At 36.8% G+C, this 15,669-nt stretch overlaps 1 pseudogene; it reads left to right on the top strand.

Moving 5' to 3' along the window:
• The first annotated feature begins 4,563 nt into the window (after positions 1-4,563).
• Positions 4,564-15,669, top strand: part of LOC123459431 — a 70,671-nt pseudogene continuing 59,565 nt past the window's right edge.

Below are 15,669 nucleotides of genomic sequence, written 5' to 3'. Positions count from 1 at the left end.
TGTGAAACTAACAGATAATTCCTGTTGTATAAGCGGAGTGTTCAGAAAGAACATTTCCCTTTATAACCTAACAGTGAATTCAAAGAACATTTCCCATGTGGATATAACTGAGAATTCATGGTTGTATAAGCTAAGTGTCCACAAAGAACTTTTCCCTTTGGAATCTAACAGGAATTGAAAGAACTGTTACCTGAATGTGTGTTAAGAACATTTCTATTTCAAACTAAACAAGGAATTCAAAGTTCTGTAAGATGAGTGTCTAAAAAGAACATTTCCGATGTGGAATTTAAAGAGAATTCACTGTTGTATAATCTGCGTGCCCAGAAAGAATGTTTCCCTATGTAACCTAAGAGTGAATTCAAAGAACCATTATCCGAATGTGCGTTAAGAATATGTCCCATTGAAAACTAACAGGGAATTCAAAGTTCTATAAGGTGAGTGTCTGAAAACATCATATCCCATGTGGAAATAAGAGAGAATTCAATGTTGTATAGGCTGTGTGTCCACAAAGAACCTTTCCCTTTGTAAGCTAACACTGTTGTATAAGCTGAATGGCCACAAAGAACGTTTCCCTTTGTAACCTACCAGAGAATTCAAAGAACCATTAGCTGAATGTGGGTTAAGAACATTTCTCTTTGAAACATAAACATGGAATTCAATGTTCTTTAAGATGAGTGTCCAAAAAGTACATTTCCTATGGAATTAAAAGAGAATTCACTATTGTATAATCTGAGTGCCCAGAAAGAACGTTTCCTTTGTAATGTAACAGTGCATTTAAAGTACCATTACCTGAATGTGTGTTAAGAACATTTGCATTTGAAAAAAAGAGGGAATGAAAAATTCTATAATCTGAGTGTCTAAAAAGAATATTTCCCATGTTGATCTAACAGAGAATTGACTGTTGTATAAGTTGAGTGTCCAAAAAGAATGTTTCCCTTTGTAACCTAACAGTGAATTCAAAGAGCCATTACTTGAATGTGTGTTAAGAACATTTCCCTTTGGAAAAAAAAAAAAATTCAAAGCTCTATAATATAAGTGTCTAAGAACAACATTTCCCTTATGGAACTAACACAGAACTCACTGTTGTATAAGCTGATTGTCCAAAAAGAACATTTCCCTTTGTAAGCTAACAGTGAATTCAAAAAGCCATTACCGGAATCTGAATGTGTGCTAAGAACATTTCCCCTTGAAAATAACAGGGACCACCCAGCAGCACTACAGATAACAAGGAAAAAAAAAAAAGGCAAGTATTAGAGGGAAATTAGGAACTTTTTGAAAGAGGGAGGGCACAGATTGGGGTAAAACAGGGAAACACACACCCCCAAGACCCATGCCCCACACAACCGCCCGCCGCGACCCACCGCATTGGGCACTGCCCGGCGCCCCAGCAGACCACGCGCACGGAGCCCCACATGCCCCCCCAGCATTCCCTACCCCCCTGGGCACCCCACGCCCACTATCCCCACACAGTCTGCATGCCCCGCGCGTCCTGAGCAACCCGCAGCATCTTGCGCTCCGGAGTGCCCAGGCATGCCCCTTGCCCCCTGCACCCCTCCCGTACCCCCTGCACCCCCCACAACCCCCATGGACTCCAAGCCCCACGCACCCCACCCCCGCGCGCACCGCGGCATCCCACATGTCCTGCACCTCCCGCATGCTCCCACACACACCCCCCCAGCGCCCACCACGCACCCCTCCCCACCCCCAACCGACCGGCGTGCCCCCCCCCGAGGCCCCACCCCCACTCCTCTTGCGGCCCACAGCCTCCCACACACCCCGCCCTGATCGCCTGGTGCCCTGGCATGCCCTGCGGCCCCCCCGCCCCCTGCTGGGTGCCCCACTTGCTCCTAACACTTACCTTATGGAACTAATGCAGAACTCACTGTTGTATAAGCTGATTCTCCACAAGGAATGTTTCCGTTTGTAAGCTAACAGTGAATTAAAAAAGCCATTACCTGAATGTGTGCTGAAAACATTTCCTGTTGAAAATAACAGGGAGTTTATAGTTCTATAAGCTGAGTGTCTAAAAAGAACGTTTCTTGTGTAGATATAACAGAGAATTCATGGCTGCATAAGCTGAGTGTTCACCGACAACTTATCCTTCATAACCTAACAGTGAATCCAAAGAACCATTACCTGAATGTGTGTTAAGAACATTTCCATATAAAAAAAAAAAACCACAGTTTTCAAAGTTCTATAAGGTTAGTGTCTAAGAAGAACATTTCAGGTGTGGATATAACAGAGAATTCCCTGTTGTATAAGCTGAGTGTCCACAAAGAACCTTTCCTTATGTAACCTAAGAGTGAATTCAAAGAACCATTACCTGAATGTGTGTTAAGAACATTTCCCATTGAAAGAAAACAGGAAATCCAATGTACTATAAGATGTGTCTAAAAAGAACATTTCCTGTGTGCTAACAACAGAGAATTCACTGTTGGATAAGCTGAGTGTCCACAAAGAACATTTCCATTTGTAACCTAACAGTGACTTCAAAGAACCATTACCTGAATGTGTGGTAAGAATATTTCCCTTTGGGGAAAAAAAAAAAAAAAAAAAACAAGGAATTTAACATTCTATAAGATGAGTGTCTAAAAAGAATGTTTTCTGTGTGAAACTAAAGGAGAATTCACTGTTGTATAAGTTGAGTGTCCAGAAAGAATGTTTCCCTTTGTAACCTAACATTGAATTCAAACAACCATTACCTTTGAGTGTGCTAAGAACATTTCCTGTTGATATCTAACAGGGAATTCAACCTTTTATAAGATGAGTGTCTACAAAGAACATTTCCCATGTGGAAATAACAATTATAAGCTGAATGTCTACCAAGAAAGTTTCCCCTTATAACCTAAAAGTGAACTCAAAAAACCTTTACCCTAATGTGTGCTAAGAATATTTCCCGAAGAAAACTAACAGGGAATTCAAAGTTCTATAAAGTAAATGTCTAAAAAGATCATTTCCCATGTGGATCGATGTATAAGCTGAGTGTTCACCAAGAACGTTTCCTGTGTTACTTAACAGTGAATTCAAATAACCATTACCTGAATGTGTGTTAAGAACCTTTCCATTTGAAAAACAACAAACAAACAATAACAAAAAAACCAACAACAACAGGGAATTAAAGGTTCTATAAGCTGAGTATCTAAAAAGAATATTTCCCATGTGGAACTAACAGAGAATTTACTGTTGTATAAGCTGCATGTCCACAAAGAATGTTTCCCTTTTTAACCTAATAGTGACTTCAAAGAACCATTACTGGAATGTGTGTTAAGAATATTTCCCTTTGGAAAAAGGACCAGGGAATTCAAAGTTCTATAGGATGAGTGACTACAGAGAACATTTCCCATGTGGACCTAACATAGAATTCCTGTTTTATAAGCTGAGTGTTCACAAAGAACGTTTCCCTATGTAACCTAACAGTGAATTCAAAGAACCATTATCTGAATGTGTGCTAAGAACATTTCCTGTTGAAAACTAACAGGGAATTCAAAGTTCTGTATGCTGATTGTCTAAAAAGAACACTCCCTGTGTGGAAATAACAGGGAAATCACTGTTGGATAAGCTGAGTGTCCACAAAGAACGTTTCCCTTTATAGCCTAACAGAGACTTCAAAGAACCATTACCTGAATGTGTGTTAAGAAGATTTCCCATTGAATAATAACAGGGAATTCAAAGTTCTATAAGCTGAGTATCAAACAAGAACATTTCCTATGTGGAAATAACTGAGAATTCACTGTTGGATAAGTTGAGTGTCCAGAAAGAATGTTTCCCTTTGTAACCTAACATTGAATTCAAACAGTCACTACCTTTGTGTGTGCTAAGAATATTTCCTGTTGATATCTAACAGGGAATTCAACCTTTTATTAGATGAGTGTCTGCAAAGAACATTTCCTGTGTGGAAATAACAGAGAATTCACTGTTGTATAAGCTGAATGTCTACCAAGAAAGTTTCCCCTTATAACCTAAAAGTGAACTCAAAGAACCTTTAACCTAATGTGTGCTAAGATATTTCCTGTGGAAAAATAACAGGGAATTCAAAGTTCTATAAGGTGAGTGTCTAAAAAGAACATTTCCCATGTGGATATAACAGAGAATTCACGGTTGTATAAGCTGAGTGTTCACGAAGAAAATTTTCTTTGTAACCTAACAGTGAATTCAAATAACCATTACTGAATGTGTGTTAAGAACCTTTCCATTTCAAAAAAAAAAAAAAAAAAAACCCAGGAATTAAAGGTTCTATAAGCTGAGTATCAAAAAAGAATATTTCCAGACTTCCAGCCAAGATGGTGACCACCTAGCTGTGCTGCAGATACCGGGTAAGAAAGGCAATAAATCAGGGGTTATCAGGGTCTTCTTGCCAGTGGGAGGGCACAGAGTGGGGAAAAAACAGGGAAACACGGATCCCCCCTCAGGTGGGTAGTCTACATCCCCCAAACAGCTGCCACACCCCACGCCTCAAGCATCTTTTCTGATTGTGCACCCGCCAGCCCATCATGTGCCCGCCAGCCCACTGCACTGACGCGGGGACCTCCACCATTGTGCTCTGATCTTGTAGACTGGCTCGCCATGCTGTGCTCAATTTGCACACCCACGGGGGCCACTTCTGCCATGATTAGGCGGCTGCCAGACCCCATGCTACTGTGCTCTGCTCTCTTGACCACCGGCCAGCCTCTGCTGTGTCCCAATCCCGTGTCTGCATCAGCTGCTCTGCACTACAATTGCAAGTGCTGTGGACCCAGTCCCACAGCAAGGGCCACACAAGCCCACACTGAGTCACTAGTACCAGCTCAGGTGCCATCCCCTACCTGTCCGTCGCCACCCATCCCCCATTCCCCTGAGGCAGGAGAGCGCAGACTGTTTGCAGGTCCCAGTGTTCCCAGCCAGAGTTTGGGAAGCTTCAGGGCTTGGTACCTTAGTCCCCTTTAAAGATCTAAGGCAGGCAGCTTTGGTGCATTACTGGGTGAGAATTCAGGGAACATTGGGGCCCCTGTAAAAGCTGAGTGCTCACCAAAAGTCTTTACTTTGTAACCTAACAGTGAATTCAAAGAAGCATTACCTGAATGTGTGCTAAGAACATTTCCCTTTGAAAAAATAAAACGACACAGGGAATTCAAAGTTGCAAAGGATGAGTGTTTAAACAGAATATTTCCCATCTGGAATTGCAGAGAATTCACTCTCCTGTAAGCTGATTGTCCACAAAGAACCTTTCACTTTGTAAACTAACAGGGAATTGAAAGAACCATTACCTGAATGTATGCTAAGAACATTTGCAGTTGCAAACTACAGTGAATTCAAGGCTCTATAAGCTGAGTGTCTAAAAAGGACATTTCCCTTGTGAATATAACAGAGAATTCATGTATTTACAAGATGAGTGTGCAGAAAGAAAGTTTCACGTTGGAACCTAACAAAGAATTCAAAGAACCATTACCTGAATGTGTTCTAAGAACATTTCCTGTTGATATCTAACAGGGAATTCAAAGCTCTAAAAGCTGAGTGTCTAAAAGGAACATTTCCCATGTGGTAATAAGAGAGAATTCACTGTTGTATAGGCTGAATGTCCACAAAGTACATTTCCCTTTGTAACCTAACAGTGAATTCAAGGAAACATTAGCTGAATGTGTGCTAAGAACATTTCCTGTTGATATCTAACAGAAAATTCAAAGTTCTATAAGCTGAATGTCTAAAAAGAACATTTTCTGTGTGGAAATAACAGAGAATTCACTGTTGTATAAACTGAATGTACACAAAGAACGTTTCCCTTTGTAACCTAACTTTGAATTCAAAGAACCATTACCTGAATGTGTATTAAGAACATTTCCCTTTGGAAAAAAACAGGGAATTCAAATCTCTATAAGATGAGTGCCTAAAAAGTACAGTTCCCGTGGGTAAGTAACAGAGAATTCACTGTAGTATGAGCTTATTGTTCACAAATAACTTGTCCCTTTGCAACCTAACCTTGAATTCAAAGAACCATTACCTGAAAGAGTGCTATGAACATTTCCAATTGAAAACTAACAGGGAATTCAAAGTTTTATAAGCTGAATGTCCAAAATGAACATTTCCTGTGTGGAACTAACAGAGAATTCACTGTTGGTTATACCGAGTGTCCACAATGAATGTTTCCCTTTGTAACTCACCATTGAATACAAAGAACCATTTAGTTGAATGTCTGCTAAGAACATTTCCCCTTTAAAAATAACCGGGAATTCAAGGTTTGATAAGGTGTCTAAAAAGAACATTTCCCGTGTGGATATCAGAGAGAATTCACTGTTGGATAAGCTGAGTGTCCACAAAGAAGGTTTCCCTTTGTAACCTAACATTGAACTCAAAGAACCATTAGCTGAATGTGTGCTACAAACATTACCTATTGATATCTAACAGAGAATTCAAAGTTGTTTAAGATGAGTGTCTAAAAGGAACATTTCCTGTGTGGGAATAAGACAGAATTCACTGTTGTATAAGCTGAGTGTCCACAAAGAACGTTTCTCTTTGTAACCTAACAGTGAATTCAAAGAAAAATTACCTGAATGTGTGCTAAAATCATTTCCCTTTGAAACGTAATAGGGAATTCAAAGTTTTATAAGCTGAGTGTCTAAAAAGGACATTGTGTGTATAACAGAGAATTTACGGTTGTAAAAGCTGAGTGTCCACAAATAACGTTTCCCTTTGTAACCTAACACTGAATTCAAAGAAGCATTACCTGAATGTGTGCTAAGAACATTTCCTGTTGAAAACTAACAGGGAATTCAATGTTATATAAGCTGAGTGTCTAAAAAGTATATTTCCCATTTGGAAATCAGAGAGAATTCACTGTTGTATAAGCTGAGTGTCCTCAAAGAACATTTCCCGTTGTATTGTAACAGTGAATTCAAAGTAACATTACAAGAATGTGTGCTAAGAGCATTTTGTTTATATCTAACAGGAAATTCAAAGTTCTATGACCTGAGTGTCTACAAAGAACATTTCCCGTGTGTGTATAACAGAGAATTCACGGTTGTATAAGCTGAGTATCCACATAGAACATTTCCCTTTGTAACTTAACAGTGACTTAAAAGAACCATTACCTGAATGTGTGCTAAGAGCTTTCCCAATTGAAAACTAACATGGAATTCAAAGTTCTAAAAGCTTAGTTTCTAAACAGAACATTTCCTGTGTGGCAATAACAGAGAATTCACTGTTGTATAAGCTGAGTGTCCACAAAGAATGTTTCCCTTTGTAACCTAACAATGAATTCAAAGAACCAGTACATGAATGTGTGCTAAGAACATTTCCTTTAGATATCTAACATAGAACCCAAAGTTCTATAACCTGAGTTTTCAAAAAGAACATTTTTCCTGTGGAAATAACAGGGAATTCACTGTTGTATAAGCTGAGTGTCCACAAAGAATGTTTTGCTTTATAATCTAATAGTGAATTCAAAGAACCGTTACATGAATGTGTGCTAAGAACATTTCCTGTTGTTATGTAACAGTGAATTCAAAGTTCTATTAGCTAAGTGTCTAAAAAGAACATTACCCATGTGGAAATAACAGAGAATTCACTGTTGTATAAACTGATTGTCCACAACCTAACACTGAATTCAAAGAACCATTACCTGAATGTGTGTTTAGAGCATTTCCCTTTTTGGGAAAAAAAAAAACAAAACAAAACTGGGAATTCATCATTCTATAATCTGAGTGTCTAAAATGAACATTTCCTCTGTGGAAATAACAGAGAATTCACTATTGTATAAGCTGTGTGTCCACAAAGTATGTCTCACTGTGTAACCTAATACTGAATTCAAAGAATCATGAACAGAATGCACGTTCAGAACATAACCCTTTGATAAACGAAAACATGGAATCCAAAGTTCTATAAGCTGAATGTCGAAAAAGAATATTTCTTCTGTGGAAATAACAGAGAATTCACTGATGTATAGGCTGGATGTCCACAAAGAATGTTTCCCTTTATAACCTAACAGTGAATTCAAAAAACCATTACATGAATGTGTGCTGAAACATTTCCCACATGTTCTCTCTCATATGTGGATCCTAGCTACAGATAATGGGGCTTCTGCATGAGAAGGAAGATACTTGGTAGCATAGGCCAGTAAGTTAAAAAGAAGACATAAAGGGAAGAGAAAGGAGGGGAAGAGGATACTTAATAGGTTGATATTGTATATATGTAAGTACAATGATTATAATGTGGAGGTAATATGATGGAGAATGTAATTTTAAAGGGAAAGTGTTGGGGTAGGGTGGAAGGGAATTACCATGGGATTTTTTTTTATAATCATGGAAAATGTCAATAAAAATTTAAAAATTAATAAAAAAAGAACATTTCCTGTTAACAAGTAACAGTGACGTTAACTTTCCTTAAGCTGAGTTTCTAAAAAGAACATTTCCCATGAGGTACTAAAAGAGAATTCACGGTTTCATAAGGTGAGTGTGTACAATGTTTCCCATTGCAACCTAACAGTGAATTATAAGAACCATTAGCTGCATGTGTGTTAAGAATATTTCCATTTGGATACTAACATGGAATTCAAAGTTCTACAAGATGAGATTCTAAAAAGAACATTTCCCATGTAGAACTAACAGAGAACTCAATTTGTATAAGCTGAGTGTCCACATAGAAAGTTTCCCTTTGTAATCTACAGTGAATTGAAAGAACCATTAGCTGCATGTGTGTTAAGAATATTTAGCATTGAAAACGAACAGGGATTTCAAAGTTGTATAAGATGAGTGTCTAAAAAGTACATTTCTCATTCAGAACTAACAGAGAATTTTCTCTTGTATAAGCTGAGTGTCCACAAAGAATGTTTTCCATTGTAAGGTAACAGAGAATTCACACAACTGTAAACTGATAGTGCATTAAAAACGTTTCCTGTTAAAAACTAACAGTGAGGTTAACTTTCCTTAAGCTTAGTTTCTAAAAAGAACATTTCCCATGTGGTACTGGCAGAGAATTCATGGTTTTATAAGGTGAATGTTTACAAACAACGTTTCCCATTGTAAAGTAACAGTGAATTCAAAGAACCAATAGCTGAATGTGTGTCAAGAACATTTCCTTTTGAAAACTAACATGGAACTCAAAGTTCTACAAGATGAGGGTCAAAAAAGGAACATTTCCAGTGTGGAATGAACAGAGACTCATTTTGTGTCACCTGAGAGTCCACAGAAATGTTTCCCTTTGAAACCTAACAGTGAATTCAAAGATGCATCATTTGAATGTGTGTTAAGAATGTTTCCTTTTGAAAACTAACATGGAATTCAAAGTTCTACAAGATGAGGGTCTAAAAAGAACATTTTCTGAATGGAACGAACAGAAAAGTCACTTTTGTGACAGCTGAGTGTCCCCATAGAAAGTTTCCCTTTGTAACCTAACAGTGAGTTCAATGAACCATTAGCTCCATGTGTGTTAAGAACATTTCCTGTTGAAAACTAACAGGGAATTTAATGTTGTATAAGATGAGTGTCTTGGGCTGGATAGATGGCTTAGTGGTTAAGTGCTTGCCTGTGAAGCCTAAGGATCCCGGTTTGAAGCTAGGTTCCCCAGGTTCCATGTTAGCCAGATGCACAAGGGGGCACATGTGTCTGGAGTTCCTTTGCAGAGGCTGGAATCCCTGGAATGCCCATTCTCTCTCTATCCCTCTATCTGTCTTTCTCTCTGTCTGTCGCTCTCAAATAAATAAATAAATTTTTTTTTTTTAAAAAGATGAGTGTGTACAAACAACGTTTCCCATTGTAAAGTAACAGTGAATTCTACAAAATTATTAGCTGAATGTGTGTTAAGAACATTTCCTTTTGAAAACTAACAGTGAATTCAAAGAACCATTAGCTGAGTGAGTGTTATGAACATTTCCTTTTGACAACTAACATGGAATTCAAACTTCTACAAGATGAGGGTCTAAAAAGAACATTTCCAATGTGGAACAAACAGTGAACTAACTTTTGTGTAAGCTGAGTGTCCACATAGAAAGTTTCCCTTTGTAACCATATCCCATTGAAAACTAACAGGGCCTTCAAAGTTCTATAAGCTGAGTGCCCAAAAGGAACATTTCCTGTGTGGAAATATGAGAATTCACTGGGTATGCTAAATGTCCGCACAGAACTTTTTTTCCCTTTGCAAACTAACAGAGAATTAAAAGAACCATTACCTGAAGGTATGATAACATTTCCCATTCTCAACTAACAGGGAATTCAAAGTACTATAAGCTGAGAGTCTAAAAAGAACATTTCCCATGTGGAAATATGATAGAATTCACTGTTGTATAAGGTGAGCGTCCACAAAGAGAGTTTCTCTTTGTATCCTAACATTGAATTCAAAGAACCAAAAGTTGACTGTGTGTTTGATCATTTCCTGTTGATATCTAACAGGGAATTCAAAGTTCTATAAGATAAGTGTCTAAAAAGAACACTTCCTGTGTGGACATAACTGAGAATTCACTGTTGTATAAGCTGATTTTCCACAAAGAGTGTTTACCTTTGCAACATAACAGTTAATTAAAAGGACCATTAGCTGAAGGGGTGCTAAGAACATTTCCTGTTGATATCTAACAGGAAATTAAAATTTTATAAGCTGAATGTCTAAAAAGAACATTTCTCCTGTGGAAATTACAGAGAATTCACTGTTTTATACGCTTAGTGTCCACAAAGAAAGGTTCCCTTTGTAACATAACAGTGAATTGAAAGAACCATCACCTGAATGTGTGCTAAGAACATTTCCTGTTAATATCTAACATGGAATTCAAAGTTGTATAACCTGAGTGTCTAAAAAGAACATTTCCCATGTGGAAATAACAGTGAATTCACTTTTGTATAAGGTGATTGTCCACAAAGAAAGTTTTCCTTTGTAACCTAAAAGAAAATTGAATGAACCATTATCTGAATGTGAGTTAAAGACATTGCCTTAAAAAAAAAAAAAACAGAGAATTCGAAGTTCTATCAGACAAGTGTCTAAAAAGAACATTTCCAATCGGGGGGAAATAAGTGAGAATTCACTGGTGTATAAGCTGAGTGTCCACAAAGAACATTTCCATTTGTAACCGAACAGTGAATTCAAAGAACCATTACCTGAATGCATGCTAACAACATTTCCCATTGAAAACTAGCAGGGAATTCAAAGTTCTATAAGATGAGTGTTTAAAAAGAACATTTTGCGTGGGGAATTAAGAGAGAATTCACTGGTGCATAAGCTGAGTGTCCACAAAGAACATTTCCCTTTGTAACCTAACAGTGAATTCAAAAACCATTACCTGAATGTATGCTCACAATATTTCTAGTTGAAAACTAGCATTGAATTCAAAGTTATATAAGCTGTTTGTCTAAAAAGAACATTTCCTGTGTGGAACTAAAAGAATTCACAGTTGTATATGCTGAGTGTTCGCAAAGAACGTTTCCCTTTGTAACCTAACAGTGAACCAATAGAACCATTACCTGAATGTGTGTTAAGGACATTTCGCTTTAAAAAAACAAAAACAAAAAATAAAAAACAAAAAACAGGGAATTCAAAGTTGTATAAACTGACTGTCTAAAAAGAACATTTCCCCTGTGAAATAACAGAGAATCCTATGTTCTATAAGCTAAGTGTCCACACAGAATGTTTTCATTGTAACCAGCAGTGAATTGAAAGAATCATCATGTGAATGTGTGCTAAGAATATTTCCCATTGAAAACTAACAAGAAATTCAAAATTCTATAACTTCAGTGTATAAAAAAATATTTCTATGTGGAAATACAGAGAATTCATAGTTTTATAAGCTGAATATCTACAAATAACATTTCCCTTTGTAACGTAACAGTCAATTTGCAGAACCATTACTTGAATGTGTACTAAGAACATTTCCTGTGGATATCTAACAGGGAATTCAAAGCTCTACAAGCTGAGTGTCTAAAAAGAACATTTCCCATGTGGAAATAACAGAGAATTCACTGTTTTATACGGTTAGTGTCCACAAACAACATTTCCCTTTGTAACCTAATCATGAATTCAAAAAACCATTATCTGAATGTGTGTTATGAATATTTCTCTTTGAAAAAAAAAAAAAACCAAGGAATTCATAGTTCTATAAGATGAGTGTCTAAAAAGAACATTTCCTACGTGGAAAAAAAAAAAGAGTTATTGTGGTATAAGCTGATTGTCCTGAAAACACATTTCCTTTTGCAACCTAACAGTGAATTCAAAGAACCATTAGCTGAATGTGTGATAAGAACATTTCCTGTTAATTTCTAACATGGAATTCAATGTTATATACAATGAGTGTAGAAAAAGAGAGAATTAGGTGTTGTATAAGCTCAGTGTCCACAAAGAACATTTTCCTTTGTAACCTAATAGTGAATTCAAAGTACCATTACCTGAATGAGTGTTAAGAACATTTCCCATTGAAAACTAACAGGGAATTCATAGATCTGTAAACTGAGTGTCTAAAATGAACATTTTCCATGTGACTAAGAGAGAATTCACTGTTGTATAATCTGAATGTCCACAAAGAATGTTTCCCTTTGCAACATAAAAGTGAATTAAAAGGACCATTAGCTGAATTTGTGCTAAGAACATTTCCTGTTGATATCTAAGAGGAAATTAAAGATCTATAAGCTGAATGTCTAAAAAGAACATTTCCCCTGTGGAAATAGCAGAGTATTCACTGTTGTATAAGCTGAGTGTCCACAAAGAACGTTTCCCTTTGCAACCTAAGAATGAATTAAAAGAACCATTAACTGCATGTGTGTTAAGAGCATTTCCTGCTGAAAACTAAAAAGGAATTCAAAGTTCTATCACATGAGTGTCTAAAGAGAACATTTACCGTGTGGACATAACAGAGAATTCACTGTTGTATAAACTGAATGTCTACAAAGAATGTTTCCCTTTGTAACCTGACAGTGAATTTGAAGAATCATTACCTGAAGGTGTGGTAACAACATTTCCCATTGAAAACTAGCAGAGAATTCAAAGTTCTATTAGCTGAGTGTCCAAAAATACATTTTCCATGCAGAAATAACAGAGAATTCAGAGTTGTATAAGCTCAATGTACACAAATAACATTTCCCTTTGTAACCTAACCGTGAATTCGAAGAACAATTTCCTGAATGTGTGCTAAGAACATTTCCCATTGAAAACTAACAGGGAATTCAAAGTTCTATACGCTCAGTGTCTGGAGAAAAATATTTCAAGTGTGGAAATAAGAGAAAATTCACAGTTGTGTAAGCTGAATATTCCAAAGGAACGTTTACCTTTGTGACCTAACAGTGAATTGAAAGAACCATTACCTTGATGTGTACTAAGAACATTTCCTGTTGATATCTAACGGAATTCAAAGCTCTATAAGATGAGTATCTAAAAACGACATTTCCCATGTGGAAATAACAGAGAATTCACTGTTGTATAAGCTGAGAGTGCAAAAAGAATGTTTCCCTTTATATCGTAACCGTGAATTCAAAGAATCCTTATCTGAATGTGTGTTATGAACATTTTCCTTTGAAAAACAAAACAAAACAGGGAATTCATAGTTCTATAAGATGACTGTCTTTAAAGTACATTTCCCATGTGGACCTAACAGAGATTTCACTGTTGCATAAGTAGAGTGTCCACAAAGAATGTTTCCCTTTGCAACATATGAGTTAATGCAAAGAACCATTACCTGAGTGTTTGCTAAGAACATTTCCTGTTGATATCTAGCAGGGAATTCCAAGTTATATAAGATGAGTGTGTAAAAAGAACATTTCCCATGTGGAAATAGCAGAAAATTCACTGTTGTATAAGCTCAATGTCTACAAAGCATATTTCCCTTTGTAACCTAACAGTGAATTCAAAGTACCATTACCCTAATGTGTGCTAAATATATTTCCCATTGAAAACTAACAGGGAATTCAAAGTTCATTGAGGTGAGTGTCTGTAAAGGACAAATCCTGTGTGGATATAATAGAGAATTCACGATTGTACAAGCTGAGTGTTCACCAAGAACGTATCTTTTGTAATGTAACAGTGAATTCAAAGGACCATTACCTGAAAGTGTGCTAAGAACATTTCACATTGAAAAGTAAGGGGGGAATTCAGAGTTCTATAAGCTGAGTGTCTAAAAAGAACATTTACCCCATGGAAGTAAGAGAGAATTCACTGTTCTATAAGCTGAGTGTCCACAAAGAACTTTTCCCTTTATATCCTAAAAGTTAATTCAAAGAATCATTACCTGAATTTGTGCTAAGAACATATCCTGCTGATATCTAACATTGAATTCCAAGTTGTATAAGCTGAGTGTCTGAATAGAACATTTCTCGTGTTGAAATAACAGAGAATTCACTGTTGTATCAGCTGAGTGTCCACAAAGAACTTTTCCCTTTGTAACCTAACAGTGAATTCAAAGAACAATTACCTGAATGTGTGCTATGAACATTTCCCATTGAAAACTAACAGCGAAATCAAAGTTCTATAAGCTGAGTGTCTAAAAAGAACATTTGTCATGTGGAATTAACTGAGAATTCACTTTTGTATAAGCTGATTGTTCACAAAAAATGTTTCCCTTTGTAACCTGAGAGTGAATTCAAACAACCATTACCTGAATAGGTGATAAGAACATATCCCATTGAAAACTAACAGGTAATTCAAAGTTCTATAAGATGAGTATCTAAAGAGAACATTTTTCATGTGCATCTAACAGTATAATCCCGGTTGTATAATCTGAGCGTCCAGAAAGAAGGTTTCCCTTTCAAATCTAACAGGGAATTAAAAGAACCATTACCTCAATGTGTGCTAAGAACATTTCCTGTTTAAAACTAACAGGGAATTCAAAGTGCTATAAGCTGAGTGTCTAAAGAGAACATTTCCAGTTTGGAATTGACAGAGAATTCACTTTTGTATAAACTGAGTGTCTATAAAGAACATTTCCTATGTGGAGATAACAGAGAGTTCACTGTTGTATAAACTGAGTATCACAAAGAACATTTCCCTTTGAAACCTAACAGTGAATTCAAAGAACCATTACCTGAATATTCCCCAAGTCGAAATAAGAGAGAATTCAGTGTTGTATCAGCCGAGTTTCCACAAAGAATGTTTCCCTTTGTAACCTAAGTGTGAATTCAAAGAACCATTACCTGAACATTGCCCAAGTCGAAATAAGAGAGAATTCAGTGTTGTATCAGCCGAGTTTCCACAAAGAATGTTTCCCTTTGTAACCTAAGTGTGAATTCAAAGAACCATTACCTAAAGGTGTGCTGAGAACATTTCCCATAGAAATTTAACAGGGAATTCAAGGTTCTATAAGCTGAGTGTCTAAAAAGAACATTTCCCAAGTAGAGATAATAGAGAATTCACTGTTGTATAAGCTGATTTTCCACACAGAACATTTCCCTTTGTAACTTAACATTGAATTCAAAGAACCATAACCTGGATGTGTATTAGGAACATTTACATTTGAAAAAAAAAAACAGGGAATTACAGGTTATATAAGAAGAGTGTCTAAATAGAATATTTCCCATATGGAACTAACAGAAAATTCACTGTTGTATAAGCTGAATGTCCACAAAGAACGTTTCCCTTTGTAACCTAACAGTGAATTCAAAGAAGCATTATCTGAGTGTGTGCTAAGAACATTTCCTACTAATATCTGACAGGGAATGTAACGTTCTATAAGGTGAGCGTATAAAAAGAACATTTCCCATGTGGAGATAACACAGAATTCACTGTTGTATAAGCTGA

This window comes from Jaculus jaculus, chromosome 3 (assembly GCF_020740685.1).
Source record: "Jaculus jaculus isolate mJacJac1 chromosome 3, mJacJac1.mat.Y.cur, whole genome shotgun sequence".
Taxonomy (NCBI): Eukaryota; Metazoa; Chordata; class Mammalia; order Rodentia; family Dipodidae; genus Jaculus; species Jaculus jaculus.
The sequence above is the reverse complement of the archived record's forward strand: the minus strand, read 5'-3'. Positions and strand labels throughout refer to the sequence as shown.